The sequence below is a fragment of the Arachis hypogaea genome, chromosome 14 (assembly GCF_003086295.3).
Source record: "Arachis hypogaea cultivar Tifrunner chromosome 14, arahy.Tifrunner.gnm2.J5K5, whole genome shotgun sequence".
NCBI lineage: Eukaryota > Viridiplantae > Streptophyta > Magnoliopsida > Fabales > Fabaceae > Arachis > Arachis hypogaea.
Genome location: NC_092049.1, coordinates 25,192,846 through 25,210,202, shown reverse-complemented (window position 1 = coordinate 25,210,202; position 17,357 = coordinate 25,192,846). Strand labels below are relative to the sequence as shown.

Genomic DNA, 17,357 nt, shown 5'->3' with positions numbered 1-17,357 from the left:
ATCTTGTTCGATTTGACTTATTCGATTTAATAAAGTAAATGTAATCGAATCCACGTCGATTACCTCCAGTCCACGCTTGCGCGTGCATCTTTTCGAAAATCGTTTGAATTCTCCGATTTCTTCATCACTTCGAACTATCTCGCCTTAATCGAAAAATATTTTTCGATCAACAAATTGCCCCCTTGAATTAATGTGTTTGCCTTCGATAACATTATTGGAAGATAAAACACTTAATCCAAATTTAAATTCAAATTTCAATCCCTTAAATCAGCAATAATTACCATTTAACCTTCCCATTAATGCTGATCCACTCAACACGTTTCCCAAGACTTATGCTTTCTCTTTCCACCACTTTACCTTCTTCGCGAAGTTACCTCTTTTTGCTTTCCTCCTGTAATAACGGCTACAGTAACACTTTAAATTTATCATTCTCACCCTTAACTTTTCAAAATTTCCTTCTTCTCTGTTCTGCAATGGCCACTTCCTCTTCCCATGCTGCTGCCCAAGACAAGGGTAAAGATAACATGGTTGCGCCACTAACTCCACCAGCCCTCCATATACTAAATCAAGTCAATGATGAAGTCATTGACGACCCACAGCTTCAAACTAATTATACCAGAATCTTAATCCCTTTCACAGTAGGGGGAGATACCCACTGCTTCCTTGGGCCCGTCAAATCCTTGGAGAGGGCAAATAAGAAAACATCTTTCTTTCCCAGTGCTCGAGGGAAAGATTTGTTAATTAACCAAACCCTTGATATCTCCCTCTTCATCAACCAGAAACCTTTCAAGAATAATCCAAAAATTAATCTTCGAGGGTCTGATTTTACAGCCTGGTATCAATACTTCGCCCTGACAAAGACGGCTGACTGGGGGGCTCTGGGGATCCAAGAACTGTTATGACTTTCTCACTTCTCACCTTCAACGCTCCCCTGGATGATTGGAGCTGTGACTTATTTTTGGAACCGGACAACCAACAACTTCCACCTTCCTTGTGGAATGATTGGTATGTCTCTTTTCGATGTAGCCGCTATCACAGGGTTTCCAATAAATTTTTCAGATTGTACTCCTAATATGCAGCCTGAGTGCCACTACAATATTGTCTTATCCACTTCTTACAGTGAGTTCATTGCCCAGAACATGGGTGCAGAAGGCACTGCTGTTACAGATGACGAGCATGTAGCCTTCCTATTCTATTGGCTGAATGCAATCATTTTCTGTTCTCGAAGCGTTCAGATGTCAAAATTTTTCCTTCTCTTGGCTGCTCTACTTCATGAAGGAAAAGCTCTCAATTTGGCCAAACTTCTCCTAGGGCATATCTTTGAAGAACTTGGCCAATTTGTACATTGTCTCCGAGACAACTGTATGATTAGTACAGGTGGCCCTCTCTGACTCCTCCAACTATGGCTTAATGCCATTTTCTAACATTTCATGACAAAGCCTGGAGGTGGTGGTACTGATAAACAACACATCGAAGGCTTTTGATTAGCTGATTACAAGCTCAACTTCCCAAATACACAAACGGATGAAGACCGATTCTGGGCTGTTTTTTCTCTCTTCCACTCTTGTAAAGATTTCTACAATGACAACCTCAATTTCGCTCCTTTTATGCGTCGAAATTATGGTCCTGTTTGGCTTGATCATTTACTCTTCCCAAATGACACTGAAGAAAACGAACTTGCCAATCGGAATTGGGCAAATTTACTAGCTGTCCAAATAATTCCTACAGGACTGCCTCAGCACAAAAAAGAAAGGTTCAAAGTGACCCTGTATGCCCCTCATTTTACAGCCAGGCAACTGAAATTTTCTCAAGCCATCCTATCTCCACTGCCTCGAAATAGTGACCCATTCTGCCACATCATTTTGACTTCCCAAAAGGAACTTGATGCTTGTCTTTTAAAAAACCAGCAACACAAGGAACGTTTCAATTTCGTTGTTTATGACCGCAACTCCTACATCACCAAATCCTGCTTCGAATGGTGGACTGCTTATTACTCTAAATACACTCGTACCTTAGAGGAAATTCAGCAATATGCGATTCGAATAGCTCCTGCTGCTGAGGGTTCTCCAAAAAGAACCCAAAAAAGAAAAGCTGAGACCACAACCTCCTCACAACAACCACAACACAAAAGTCGAAGGACTACTACCAAGGCTTCTAGAAGGGTAATTACTTTTACATATTCCTGTACTCGAAATTGAAATATTTTGAAAACCACATTTGCTTAATAGCATTCAATTTTGATTTTCCATCAGTTACGACTGCAGCCATCAAGTGAAAGCTCTGATGGAAGTGGGCAACTCATCTAAGACATTCTTGCTGCTTCCTCTCAATAGGAGGATACGGCCGATTTAGACCCTGGTGCTCGATTGATTCGAAAACCAAGACTCATTCTGGTAACATTATCATTTCTACACATACTTTATTTAAGTTAGAATAAATCTCAACTTATAATTATGTACCTTTATGTCAGCCTTCCATTGCTTCTCACTCAATCACATCTCCTGTGGCCCCTGATCAACCGCCTCTGCAACAACAATTTGATCTGGGATACTCTACATCCCACGATTCGATCCAAGCCACAGAATCCACTCAACCACTTCAAGCTGCCTTTCCACCTCCCCATATAACACAAGTGGTCGATTTGACAAAAGATCCTTCACCGCATTCTCCAACACAAACTCAGATACTTGAGTCAACCTCACTAAACAACCAGGTTGCACTTTCTGCTAAAAATCAAGTGGCCCCAGATTCTGATTTTGTCTCTCGAGTTTCTGAGACTACCAATTCAGACTCATCTCGATCCAGAGTTTTAGAAACTCCTCAAGGATTTTTAATCCTCCTCAACAGACTGGATTTCAAACTCCCCCAGGACCAGGATCTGGAAATTCGAGCGCTTCTACCACACTTCCAAGTGCTACTTTAGTTAGCCTGATCTCTGTCTTAAACCATGCTATCCAGGAAGACGAAGTGCCTATACCAGTGCCAACACTTCCAAGACCTTCTACATCAAGACCTTCATTTGAGTTGAGTGTTGATATTCGAGAACAACTTTGTTCTCTTCTTAAACTCTTGGATCATCCACCTGCTGCCTGGATCAGTGATGCACTTCTCAACTAGTTTCTATCTGATATTTTAAATTTTGCCTTTCAATTCCCGGCTTCTACCCCACATTCTGCCATAGTCCAACAATGCAAACAACTTGCCAATGACAGCGTAACTTTCCAAAGCAAACTTCAAGAGATCGAAAACAGTGAAGCTAAGATCTAAACCGAAGTGGAGAGTTGCACTACAACCCTTCAACCAATCAAAGCTTCCCGTGAAGAATTCGATTTAAGGATCTCTCATGCTATTTCTGTTCAAGATTTTTATGACAAAGAATAAGCAAGACTTGAAACAGAATTATCCCAAATCAATGAAAAGCTCGCCAAAATACGCCAAAGACGAGCTGATATAGCCAAACCTCTGACTATTGCTCAGCAGGAACAACAAAATCTCATCCAAGAAATTATTTCGATTGAGACTAAATGAGAAGAATACGAGAAGCAACTTGAAATAGTCCAATTTGGCAAGTTTAAGCAGGTCGAGGCACTTACAGCTTTGGACAACAAAAGGGCAAAGCTACGTTCAGATTTGGCAAAACTTTTGGCATCTTGAATTTCTTTACTTCAGGCTTTACTTCTTTGTAATGGTTTCTATCTTTTTTGGACTTATGCATGGTTGACTTTAATTTAGCCAACAGTAATACCGTTTCATGTATTTTCCATTAATCGAGTGAATTATTTTTCCCGACTCGATATCCTTAATTTGATATGCATTCACAGAATATGATCCTATCACTTGAAAATGGCCTTCCCAAGTTTGGGACCATTTGCCAAGAAATTTCGATTTCTTTTTCATTAGCAAAATAACTTTTAAAACCAACTCGCCTATATCAAAATATTTTTCCCTTATTCGACGATTATAACTTCGAGCAATACTTTCTTTTTATCGAATCATATTATCAATTGCCAGGATTCGCTCTGAGTCTAATTCATTCAACTCATCAAACATTGCATTCCAGTAATCATTAACTGGCAAATCATTTTGTTTTGATACTCTCAAAATATTCAAATTAATTTCTAATGGTAGCACTGCATCATGGCCATAAACTAATTTATAGGGTGAAGTATTTGTTGACCCTCTTGGTGAATTTCAATAAGCTCAAAGTACTTGGCTTAAAGTCTCATGCCATGTTTGAAGCTTATTTCCGATATGCTTCTTTATCAGACTTATCAGAATTTTATTTGCTGCCTCAACTTGCCCATTAGCTTGAGCATAATAAGGAGTTGAAGTAATCATATTGATATTCCTCGAGGCTGTAAAGTTTTTAATTTGTTGACCAGTAAATATAGTTCCTTGATCAGTACTTAATGTTTGAGGAATTCCAAATCGATGGATAATATGTTCCTCAACAAAGTCTATTATTTCACTTTGACCCACTTCTACTAGAGGAATTGCTTCAACCCACTTTGTAAAGTAGTCAATTGCTACCAAGATAAACTTGTGTTGTTTTGATGAAGGAGGGTGGATCAATCCAATCAAATCTAAAGCCCAACGTCTAAATGACCATGGTTTTATTATCGAATGCAGCTCGGATGCAGGGATCTACTGTATCGAACCATGTAATTGACATTCTTGACATACTTTTGCATAATCAATGCAATCTTTTATCATAGATGGGATCTACTATATCGAACCATGTAATGACATTCTTGACATGCTTTTGCATAATCAATGCAATCTTTTATCATAGATGGCCAGTACACGTGATTACGATATAACACCCATTTCATTTTCTTTCCAGCCTGGCACCACATATCCCATTATGGACTTTGCCCAAAGAAACATTTTGATCATCTTGGCCTAAACATCTCAACAAATTCCCATCGATCCCTTTCTTATACAACTCATCAGCCATCAAGACAAAATTTATTGCTTGCAATTTCATCTTTCTGTCGACTTGAATATTGGGATCCTTTAAATACTGAGCAATAGGCTTTCTCCAATCATTATCCCCCCATTCATCTATACACAAAGCCTCTCTTTCATTTGCAGGCACTAATATTTGATGGATACTAGTCAATTTTTTAAGAGTCTCCGGACCAATTCTATATCTCGAAGCAATTTGGGCTAATTCATTAGCAATTTTATTATGAATTCTGGGGATGTGGACTAAAGAAACTTTTCAAAAGGAAGTTAACAACTCCTAAGCAGTTGTCAAATACTTTTGCAACTTCTCATTATTGCATCTAAACTCCTTCGACAACTACTTTAAAACCAACTGGAAATCCCCTAATATCTGGACTTCCAAAGCCCCTTTATTAATTAATATTTTGAGACCCAGAATTAAAGCCTCATACTCTGCCACTTTATTCAAAAAAATATATTTTAATTCAAACAAGAATTCTGATGGAACCTCCTCTGGAGAAATGATAAGAATTCCAACTCCTGCACCATCCTTATGCTTCGATCCATCAAAATATAACTTCTAATAATCGACTTCAATGTCGACTACATTTGCCTCCTGGTCATTCAGATCTTTCGAATTATCTACAAGAAAATCTGCAATGACCTGACCTTTTACAGACTTGGCTGGGACATATTGTAAATCAAACTCTGTTAATGCCAGCATCCATTTCCCTCGTAACATTGGGAAACTCAACATATATTTGATGAGATCAGTTTGCGCTATAACCTTCACCGATTTAGCCACCATATAACATTTCAATTTCATACAGGCATAGTATAAAGACAGACATAATTTTTCTATCGGGGAATATCTTGTCTCGATATCAGTTAAAACTCGACTAAGATAATAAACTGCTCGTTCATGCCCATTCTCATCATCTTGGGCCAGCATACACCCAATTGTATTTATAGATGCTGCAATGTACAACTTCAAAGGCTCATGTGGACGAACATTCGCCATAATTGGAGCCTTAGATAAATAAGCCTTAATCTAATCGAATGCTAATTGATGCTCATTCATCCATTCGAACTGTGAATCATTCTTTAGTTTCACTAAAGGTGTAAATACTCGAGTTCGATCGGAAAGATTTGAAATAAACCTTCTAAGATAATTTACCTTACCTAAGAAGGATTGCACTTCTTTCTTCGATTTAGGTGCAGATAGTGCTAATATTGCATCTGCCTTATTTTTATCGATTGCAATTCCCTTTTTGTGAACAACAAAACCCAGGAAATTACCAGCTGATACCCCAAAAGCACATTATAAATGGTTCATTTTTAATCCCTTCTTCCTCATGGTGGTAAACGCTTTTCTTAAGTGATCAATATGTTGATTCATTGAAATCGATTTGACCATAACGTCATCAATATACACCTCCATAAATTTTCTAATAAACTCATGGAAAACAGTATTCATCGCCCGCTAGTATGTTGCACCTGCGTTCTTTAAACCAAAAGGCATAACTACCCATTCATAAGTACCTAATGCCCTAGGACAACGGAAAGCGGTTTTGGACACGTCATCTTCTGCAATGAAGATTTGGTTATATCCTGAATAACCATCCATAAAACTTAAGATTTCGTTTTCTGCTGCAGAATCAATCAACATATCTGCAATTGGCATAAAATATTCATCTTTTGGAGTAGCATTATTTAAATCTCGAAAATCAATGCATACTCTTAACTTTCCATTTTTCTTCATAGACAATGTTCGAAACCCACTCAACATAGTGTGCAGTTTGAATAAACTTTGCTTTAATCAAACGTTCTATTTCTTCTTTAATCTTTTCATTGATTTCTGGAGCAAAACGTCGTGGAGTTTGCTTCACAGGTCTAGCATTTGGTGTTAATGCTAATCGATGTTCCACAAGTGAACGATCAAGACCAGACATCTCATGATAGTCCCAAGCAAAATAGTCTTTAAACTCATGTAAAAGATGAAAAAGTTCAGTTCGAAAAGGATCAACAAGACCCTTGCAAATGTAAGTAATTCGAACATCATCAGCAGTTCCCAGGTTAATTTCTTCTAAGGGATCTTGAGATTCAAATCCCTTAAAATGCTCCTCATCTTTTACAGAATTTTTCTCAAAACCCAAAGGTTTCAAATCATAGATGCAGTCAAAGGTAAAATCAACAACTTCATTAGAAATAGAATAGACTGAATTATCCACTTTTTTTATATTACTTCGATTTTCAACACAATGTGCTTCTGCTATTAAATCAGCCATTGGATTCAAAGCATCACTTTCATTACACATAGGAGAAATATTTAAATTATGACAAAACTTGACTGAAGATATCGAGCTGATACAATTACTATTATTAAAAGAACTCCTAAACCTACATGATTCCACTTCAACAGAAGAATCATTTTTATTTTTTTACAAGAATAAAATTACTTAAATAATTATGCAAGGTTACCAGGTAATCGAAAACTTTCTCAAACTGGTCCATAGAGAAATCTTCAGAAGATATTCAAGACAGACAATCCCAACCAGTTGGAGCAAATCCTAATTCTGGGTAACACAACTTCACTGAAAGGCCTTCGGAAGACAAATAGCAACCTTCACAATTTTAGGAATTCAGTGTTCGGTCAACTTTCAAAGGTTTCAATTTAGGATTATACATCCTGAAATCAACATGCATTTGTTCGACATAGAGGTTCGAATCTGCCTTGATGACTTCAGGTTTACCATCCTTGTTTAAAGAAGAACACTTTGATGCACAATGGAAGGTACTGCACCCACACCATAGATCCAATCTCGCCCCAGCAGAGCATTATAGCTGGCTCTCGATGGAACCACCACAAACACAGTGTTGCGCTCAGATGAGCCAACCTTCACAGTCAGAGTAACCAGCCCTTTTACCAGAGTTGAAGCCCCACTATAATCTGTCACAGCAATGTTTGTGGGGACCAAATCATCAGGATATTTTTCCATTTTCATTAACATCCTCTCGGGCAAAAGACTTATTGTCCCCCCCCCATCGATCAAGACTTTGTTTACTTTGATCCCACTCAAAGTGGTGGTTATATGGAGCGGGCGAAGATGAGACATTTGTTTCTCTGTAGGCCGAAGAAAATACCCCGGCTCGTCTTTAGTTCGGATAAAAGAAAAAGCTTCCTCATCCTCCATATCATAATCTTCATCTGGGTCACCTTCATATTCCCCCAGATATTCAGTCGGAATAATCGAAATCGTTCCAATCATGTCATCATCACATTCGTCAAAATATTCCTCATTGACATCAACTTCTTTATTTTTGTCGACCCCTGAAGATTGAGCTACTGATTTCCCTTTTTCCATCTTTGCAGGAGATGGAATTTCCTTTGGACAAGTCTCTCCATCAGAAGGAAAGACAATTCGGGAATGCACATAAGGGGTTGCCTCCTTGCTTACTTCCGCCTGAGGTTTTTTATTTTGATTGAAGTTCCTCCTACCTCCTTTGCCTCTCGGATACCCTCTTGCTCGACCACGATAGTAAGGATATCAATTTCGAGGAGGTCCCTGATGACCCTACAGAGGGTTGCATCGATATAGAGCATCCCTCTTCTGGAACTCCTGACAGTTCCGAATCCACTGGACACCTATAGCCTGAGATCGGCTTAAAGGTGTAGTCACACTTGGTTGAGGAGTCTTAGAACTCTGACCCTCTATACGCTGAATCGGCTGCATCTGGCATGCCTGTTCTTCCTTATGAGCCAGCTCTTTCTTCATTCTCTCTTTTTCGAAGATCGCCGCTGCCTCAGCATCAAAAACGGAATTACACTATGGATACAGAGATACGTCCCGATCTTTAATCTTTTGTTGAACTAGAAAGTCCAATAAACCATCTCCCACTCGGGGATACACCGATCTAACCTGTGACTTAAAATCATCAAGAGCCACATCGAAATTATAGGACATTCCAACCATGTTCACTCCGAAACATGGTTCAACAAAGCTGGCATCCGCCTCGAAGGGATCAACATCAACCTTCATCTCCTTCTTGCCATCATCAAATTTCAACCGTCCCTCCATTATTGCTTCCTGAATTAAGTCCCTGAAACGAACATAACTGTTAGTCGAATGACTTGTTGCTTGGTGAAATTTACAATAAGGTTTTCCTTTCAAATCTTTCACCGAAAGTAAAGTTCTACCCTCAGACAAAATTAACTGTTTATCTTTAAGCAACACATCGAAAATCTGATCAGATTTTGAAATATCAAAACTATATTTCTTTTCACTTTTCAGTTTTGAATCATTCGACTTTTTATTACTAGGAAGCTTTTTAAGTAAGGAGCAGACATATAGAGGGCCTTTCTTAAGTTCGGCCAAATCGACTTCTGTTTCGAAATCAAGTTTCTCGTCCGAGGATTCCATAGTCACATAAGCAACTTTTTCTTTTCGAGTAAAAAGTTTACTATTTGATCGTTGCTCACTCCGATATTTCCCTTTTTCCTTTTTCAAAAGTTCAGTCTGACGAACCTTTTCAGCCAAATATGCTAAATCAGGAATATGCACAATAAGTTACTTTCTGTGCATATAAAATCCTAGCCCCATAGTTGCTATTTTCACTACTTGGCTTTCAGGTAATGAAACATAGCATCTGCTTCTAGCATTGTTGAAATGTATCATGTAATCATCAATGATTTCACAATTTTCACGTTTCAAGGCTATTAGATTAGTAACTGTCACATTCATTTTCCCTCGATAGAACTGAGCGTGGAATGCAGTTTCTAACTGATTTCATGTCCTTATCGAATTTGGTCTAAGATTTGAAAACCAAGTAAATGCATTCTTCGTCAACGAAGAAGGAAAAAACTTCATTTTTAAATTTTTATCATTGGCTAAGTTTCCGATCTCAACTAAGTATCGAGCGACATGTTCAGTAGTTGATTCTCCAACTTTCCCAGCAAAATTTTAGATTATCTTTGGACTTTTCACCCCTCTTGGCACTTCAGTTATTTGAACAACTTGGGAGAAGGCAGGCACAAAGTGGGGTCAATTCATAAAATCAACATTCAGACCAACTCGATTAAGAACTTCTTCCACAATTTTGGTGACTTGATAACATTCACCGCCATGATTAGCACGTAATCTGGCTAGAAAGTCATCAGCATTTTAACCTCGGGGAACTACATGAGGATTTTCTCTATTAAAATTATTTTCATTTTGAAATATATTCTCGAATCCCTCATTATTTCCCTTGGAATTATGCCTTTCACCTTCCTCATAATCTACGATTCGAGCAATTCGTTCGACTTGTCTAGCATTGGATTCAAAAATTGTGGTCATCTGTTGAGTCAGCAATTGATCAAGTCATGATGATTTTCCTCTATTTGCTGTCGATACACTGCCATCGAATTAGCAGCATTCGAAGTAGAGCCCACATTATAATCACGAGAGTACTCAGAATGTTGTTGTGGGTTTTGGGGATTATTTTCTCCATTTACACTCCCAAATCGAACAGGCGGAACAAAACTACCTACCGGCGGAGTATAACTAGGAGGAAGGCCATAAGGGGGCCAACTGGTAGTTATTGGAGGAGGTGGCAAATTACCACGTGGACGAATATTTTGTCCAATATTTCCAGTTTGTACAGTGGTAACTGCTATATTTTCACTTCCAATTGCACCTTCTGAACGTGAAGTCACGTCCGCTTATTGCACAATTACTAGTAAATTATCATTGGTGGAGGAACCACCATTCACATTTGACACTTCATTAGCCATGTGAATGATTTTTCTACTCCTCAATTGCATACACCAAATGACACACAAACTTTTGACACACTTTAATTTTAAAATTGTCCCACCGGACGTGCCAATTTGTTTTGTCGATTTTTAGCAAATCGATGATCGTTCGATATTTAGTGGGTTGAGAGTGAAAACTACTCCTCTTTGCAGGTACCGGTTTTCTAAAAGTACATCAAAGTGTCTTCAATTAGACGAGTATTGGGAATAAAGATAAATTAAAATTTATAAATCAGTAAAAGAAACGAAAATGTAAAGTTTTCGAAAAGAAAATGTGCTGAAAACAGAAAGGTTTGCGTTGAAATTGAAAGAAAGCAATAAAATGCCTTTGATTGGGTCAAAGGGCTTTGACAAAATGCAGAAATGTAAATTTGGCAATGAAGATAAATGGTACTTGAAAGATAAATTTGCTTGAAATATAAGGTTTACAAGAAGATAAATTGAAAGGAAGAAAACATGGAAGGAACCCTACCGAAAAATTACTCGATCGCAGACTCAAGAATTCTCTGGGATGTGAGTGTGCTTCAGTGTTTTTCTGAGTTAAAGTTCCAACCCTTATTCCCTGAAACCTCCTAGTATTTATAATCTATTTTTTGTAACTGACAACTAATTATAATTAATTACAAAATCACAGTCTTAAATGCATACTCCTTGGTAACCGTTACCGCCCTTTGGCTATAAATATTTCCCATGATTTCCTCGCGTGATGAAAGCCTCTAACTTCTCCACTACCACAACTGCTCGATTTACTTATTCGAATATCTTGTTCGATTACCTGTCTCGAAAATCTTGTTCGATTTGACTTATTCGATTTAATGAAGTAAATGTAATCGAATCCGCGTCGATTACCTCCAGCCCACGCTTGCGCGTGCATCTTTTCGAAAACCGTTTAAATTCTCCGATTTCTTCATCACTTTGAACTACCTCGCCTTAATTGAAAAATATTTTTCGATCAACAGTTAAAAAAAATATATTTATTTTATTTAATATTTATTTATTATAAAATATATTAAATAAAATCAAAACTAATAAATTTTAGTAAATTTTTATTAATATTTGTAGTTATCAAATATTTTGGTTACACGACTTCACTGATTTACTGACGTACGGCATACTAATATACGTACTAGAACACCATTGATATAACTATCTATATATATTTTTTTATACGGGAGTGTTAGAGACAGCAAATTTTGTATTTTATAACCATTAATTAGTTATCAATAATATTTTTAATGATGTGAGATTATATTTAATAATAAAAAATCACTTATCTTTTATTATAGTTAAATACTGACCAAATTATTAAAAAAGTACTGTCCAAGACTTTTCCTTTCCCATATAAACAATTTATATCCATTGCATGTATTAATAATTTATATATAAACTTTGATGTCACTTGTCAGTGTGCGTTGTGTTTTCCATGAAAAGATAAAACAATTAATAAATGTTTTAGAAGAAAATTAATAAATAATAAAATCATGTAGCTAGAACACACTATTAATTTATATGAATTGAAAATACATAACATTGATAACAAAAGTGTAACATTACAAGATATCGTAAGGCACATGCATGGAAGACACGTACAATACAAGACGTACACGTACATATAACATGGTGTATACAGAGGTATAGAGATAAAAATACTCTGTACTTTATTTCATAACTCTTATATATGTAGTGATGGAAGCTGGGGCAGGTGATGCATAGATTATCGATGGAAAGAGCTATGCATATTTTGCGATCTTACGTGGAAGGGAGTAAGAATCGCAACAATAGACTAAGATGCCAATAAAGCAAAGGTGATGGCATGTGCTGAGCTCTCCTCCTTTACCCAACATATAATATTCTGCTCCACCAGGGACTGATTCCAACACTTTTGTTATGCTTCCTGCATGCTCCATATAGTTATAAAAAATAAATAGTATGTACCTACTTATGATGGTTACGATAGTTATGTAAATATTACCATTAAAGTTATTTTTAATATTTTGAAAATATTTTTTAAAAGTATTGTAAAATAATAAAAAATATTATTTAATTTTAGTAATATTTTTTGAAATATTATAGATCTATAACTATCATGATAATATAGACATATTAGAGAATACATTCACAAATGTCATATAAATAGTGTAGTACCACTATATATATATATATATATATATATATTCTATACGAATTTAATTTTAATGTTAAAACAATTTATATATATCCAATTATATATTATCGTATTAATAAATATAATTATTTGTTATATTTATATAATAAATAATTATTTTAAAGAGTAGATATTATCATATAATTGTATAGTTTTTTATATGGTCAATGAGTTAAAATTAAGTTCATTGTATACATGATAGTATTAATACATTAGAAAATTCTACATGCTCTAAGAGAAGAAATAAGAATCCCTGCTCTATTACATTTAATTATACTGTGGTTATCAATAATGTGACTCATTTTTACTTTCTAAAATTAAATTTTCAAAATTTTAAAATCCACTTAACTAGCTAAACCCTCTCTTCTCCTTCTAAGATTACTGATATATCACAATATAGATAAAATAAGAAGAAATATCATTTATTTTTACAACATCTAAGAAATTCTCGTTATATTATATTATTACCTTGTGTTGCATCAGCTTCAAATGGCTTATTATCAGTAGCCGCAGCAGCATAGGTGAAAAACAGTAACATCAACAAAAAGGCTTTCATGGTATTCATAATTAATTTTCTATAAAATATATGAGATGAGAAAGATGAGAAAACCTGTGGGGATGTGTGCTCTATTTATAAGAGTATATATTGGGAGACATATATGTATATGTGTATGTATTGGTATGTGTTAATTTGGTAGTTAGGATTGGTAGTTGAGCATGAGAGAAACTTCATGTGCCTGCTATGGCGAATTAATTAAAGGGACGACCTTTCTTTCATTCTTGATAGTTATCATTATATTGAGTACTATTGGATCTGCATAAGAAATAAGAATGGGATGTGATACATATCGATTGTTAAAAAATGAGAACTACACTCTTTGGTATTGTAATGAAGTAATAAGTTTTAATTTCCAATGAATATATTAACAATATAAGTCGTACAATATTTTTCTTTTTCTATGTATTGAATTTTTCTAATGGTAATCAGTGACTAAGAGAAGAAGGGTTAAATTTTAACCCATTTTTGTTGAATATTAATTTTTGCCTTTTTAAAAAAATTTAAGGAGATATTTCTGTTTTTGTCTCGTGCCGAGTTGAGAGACCCTTTTATTTTTGTCTCCTGATAACCAAAAACTGAAAAAAGAGTAGGGAAGAAGAAATAACACCAAAAATATCCTGGTTCATCTACTAGATGCAATATAACTTATATCCAGTCTCTATCACAATAATGATGGAATTTTACTATGTTTTCACAACATTACAAACACCAATTTTTCTTAAGAACTATCCATTTTTATCTGGGACAAATCCAGATTCTACACCCAATCTGAATTTGACTAGGACTTAAAACCTAGCTTTTAACTGCAAAGTGCTAACCCAACTTGTAAGAGAATCCCCACAGGATCATGAAACACAACAGAAAGATGTACAAAAAAACTCTAAGACATCTATGACTTTTTCTCTAATTTTGATCACTGCCTTTTCCCTCTCACTGGCTTTTTCTTACAAACCTCACCATGTTTGTCTTTTTCACCATGAGACTCAGACAGACAAAACTAAGAAAAAGAAAATAAAATGAACATCATTTAAGGAGAAGAACTCAGGAAGCTCGGGTAACTATGAGAATTCTGTGCTTTCACTTACTCTCCTTGATCTCAACCCTTGGCCGTTCACCCTTAATATAGAAGGGGAAGCTTCCAAGGTTGAAACCCTAACCCAGCAACTTTCTCTCCTATCTTGAGTAGCAGCAGCTTTGAACAGAGAGAGATGAGAGAGCCGAGGCTAATGCATCTAGGCTTACCTCATCTTTCTCAACCCTTTTTTTCAAGCTTTTTCCATCTTAGCCATGGATCTTGACTTTGGCCCCAAGAATGGATTCTGATTATTGATGGGCTTCTGACCCAGGAGTGCTTCAGGTTTTTCATTTTTACTTCTTCTTACTTGAGACTTCAGAAGCTATCTTCTTTCTTTGATGAACAAAAATGAAAATGAACTTTTATCAAACTAGATCTTCTTGACACAGGCGGATTTGCTTCTACTTTTGGCAACGACAGTCTTAAAACTTTTCTTCAAATCGTTCCTTCAATGGCAAATATCTATTTTGACTATTCTTTGTGACTTTACTTTTTCTTCCATCTTCTTCTTTGATAGATTGAAGTGACTAAAAGCAAAGAGAGATAGGAGAGAGAAGAAGAAACTTTTGAAAGAAGTATTGAAAGCAAATTAAACTCAATTGAATTCTCACTTCCATTTTTCAAGACCAAAAGTAACAAGTGTGAGACTTTTGGCTTCTTGAAGAAGCTTCCTTTTGATTAAATCAAATCTACTTAATATATTAAAATTGGGTTTTCCCCGACTAATAAAAGTGAGGTGTCACTTTCTCGCGAACCCATTTTCCATCCAAAATGAATGCATTTAATGAATAATGCATAATTATACTAATTTAGGAAAATATCTTTATTATAATTATATAAAATCAATATTTAATATATTATTAAACTACTTATCATTTATTAATCAGAAATATTTTTAATTATTTTAATGAATAATACATAATTATACTAATTTAGGAAAATATCTTTATTATAATTATATAAAATCAATATTTAATGCATTATTAAACTAATTATGAATCGAAAATATTTTTAAACATTTTAATTATATTCATTTTAATTATATTGATACCCTTATAATTCTTATTCATTATCCAATGATTTTATTAGTGGCAAGTTGTTAACCCATTTATATTGATAATAATAATAATTTTATTAGGATAAATATCAAATTCTATTCCTAATATAAAAATATAAAATTTAATTCCTTCTATTTTTATTTTATCACTATAAAAGACCATGTATACTAGAAGAAAATATCATTCGTCTACCAATTACTCTTTCATTGGATAGCTTTTACAACAATAATTATTTTTCTTCCTATGAGGCGTCGTTGCAAGAAGGCAACTATCGTAGACACAAACTACCACACTCTCCAACTTCCGTGCTCATCATTCGGAGCTATATATGATATGTTATCCATGAAGTATTTATAGACCATGTTGTTGTATGCATAAATAAAAAATATTTCGTATTTAAATTTAAGTCATTTACCTGTTTGTGGCATATTGTAGCGTGAAATTACTTTCAATTTGTGTTGTGTAATGATATTATGCTCTAATTTAAGCTTTTACTTTAGAACTGTATTATGATTTTATCTCATATTTTTTCTTAGATATTAAGTTGACGTATTTTTATTTATTATTATTATTGAAATAGATATGATATGAAATGTACCAAAAAAAAAACTCACATTCAATTTATTTTATTGTAGTCTTTTATCTTTTTTATTTTTTTTATTTTTTTTATTCATTTTATTTTTTTTAAATGTTATATAATTTATACCTATTAATTAATTATAATTCATTATATCTGTTAGTTTAATTCATTAATTTATAATATACATAATAAAATAGATCATTTGTTACTTATAAACGTTAATTCTTTTAAAATTTAAATTTAAATAATTATATTTTTATTTTTGATTATGAATAAAATATTATTAATAATAAATAATAATTAACATTGAAATAGTACCGTTTGATTTTCAAAAATTTTTAAAATTAAATATAATAAAATCCAACCATCTAATTTTTAGATTGAGAATAGGAAAAAAGCAAAATGTACCCTCCAATCTTTCTATTTTACAAAACAAACTTAAATTTGTGTAAAACACAAAAAATACTAATTATTAAGTAGATATAGTTTTATACGTTGCCCTCCTATATATACAAAATTAAGCCACTTTTATAATTATATAAAATTATTTTTAAAAAAGTTCCAAAAAAATATATTTAATTTATTGTCACTTAAAAAAAAAGAAAATATCATATTTAATAATATCTGAATGAAGTAGTTTAAGAGGTGAAGTAATTTTAGAGATTATTTAAAATTTTTTATGATAAAATATTGTGTTTGGTATTTAAATGGAAGGATTTTTAGATTAAAAAATTCAATAAGATTTTTAATTACGTTATACGATATTATGTTTCGATTAGATGTTTTCAAATTCAAATATTTTATACGCATAATAATTTTAAAAAAAGTTTCAATTAGATTTTTTTTTCTATTACATATTTTCTTATTTTGATCAAGTAAATAGATTATTTTTATTTATAAAATTTTTGTATGGGTAAGATTATTATATTATAATAAAGTTATGCGGTCAAATAATTTTATCAATTAAGTCCTAACCAAATTAGATATGCGTGTTTTTTTTATATGTGGTCATCATCGTCCTCTTTTTTAACATTGTCATTGTTGTTTTTAACTTCTTCTTTTTTATCGTCTTCGAGATTCTTTTTCAGAACGTTTCTTTAATAATATTATCATCGCTATATATAGTATTTTTTTGTGGTTTGTGAGTCTAGATCTAAGAGTCAACTCATTTTTTTAATTT

The 17,357-nt window shown here is 34.1% G+C and overlaps 1 long non-coding RNA gene across 1 annotated transcript; it reads right to left on the bottom strand.

Annotated features, from left to right (window-relative positions):
- Nucleotides 1-12,225: 12,225 nt before the first annotated feature.
- LOC112740337 (uncharacterized) lies at nt 12,226-13,535 on the bottom strand. The gene is made up of 2 exons (XR_003171094.3): nt 13,374-13,535; nt 12,226-12,635 (listed from the first exon to the last, which is right to left on the bottom strand). It is a non-coding gene; the product is annotated as an uncharacterized lncRNA (long non-coding RNA).
- Between the last annotated feature and the right edge of the window lie 3,822 nt (nt 13,536-17,357).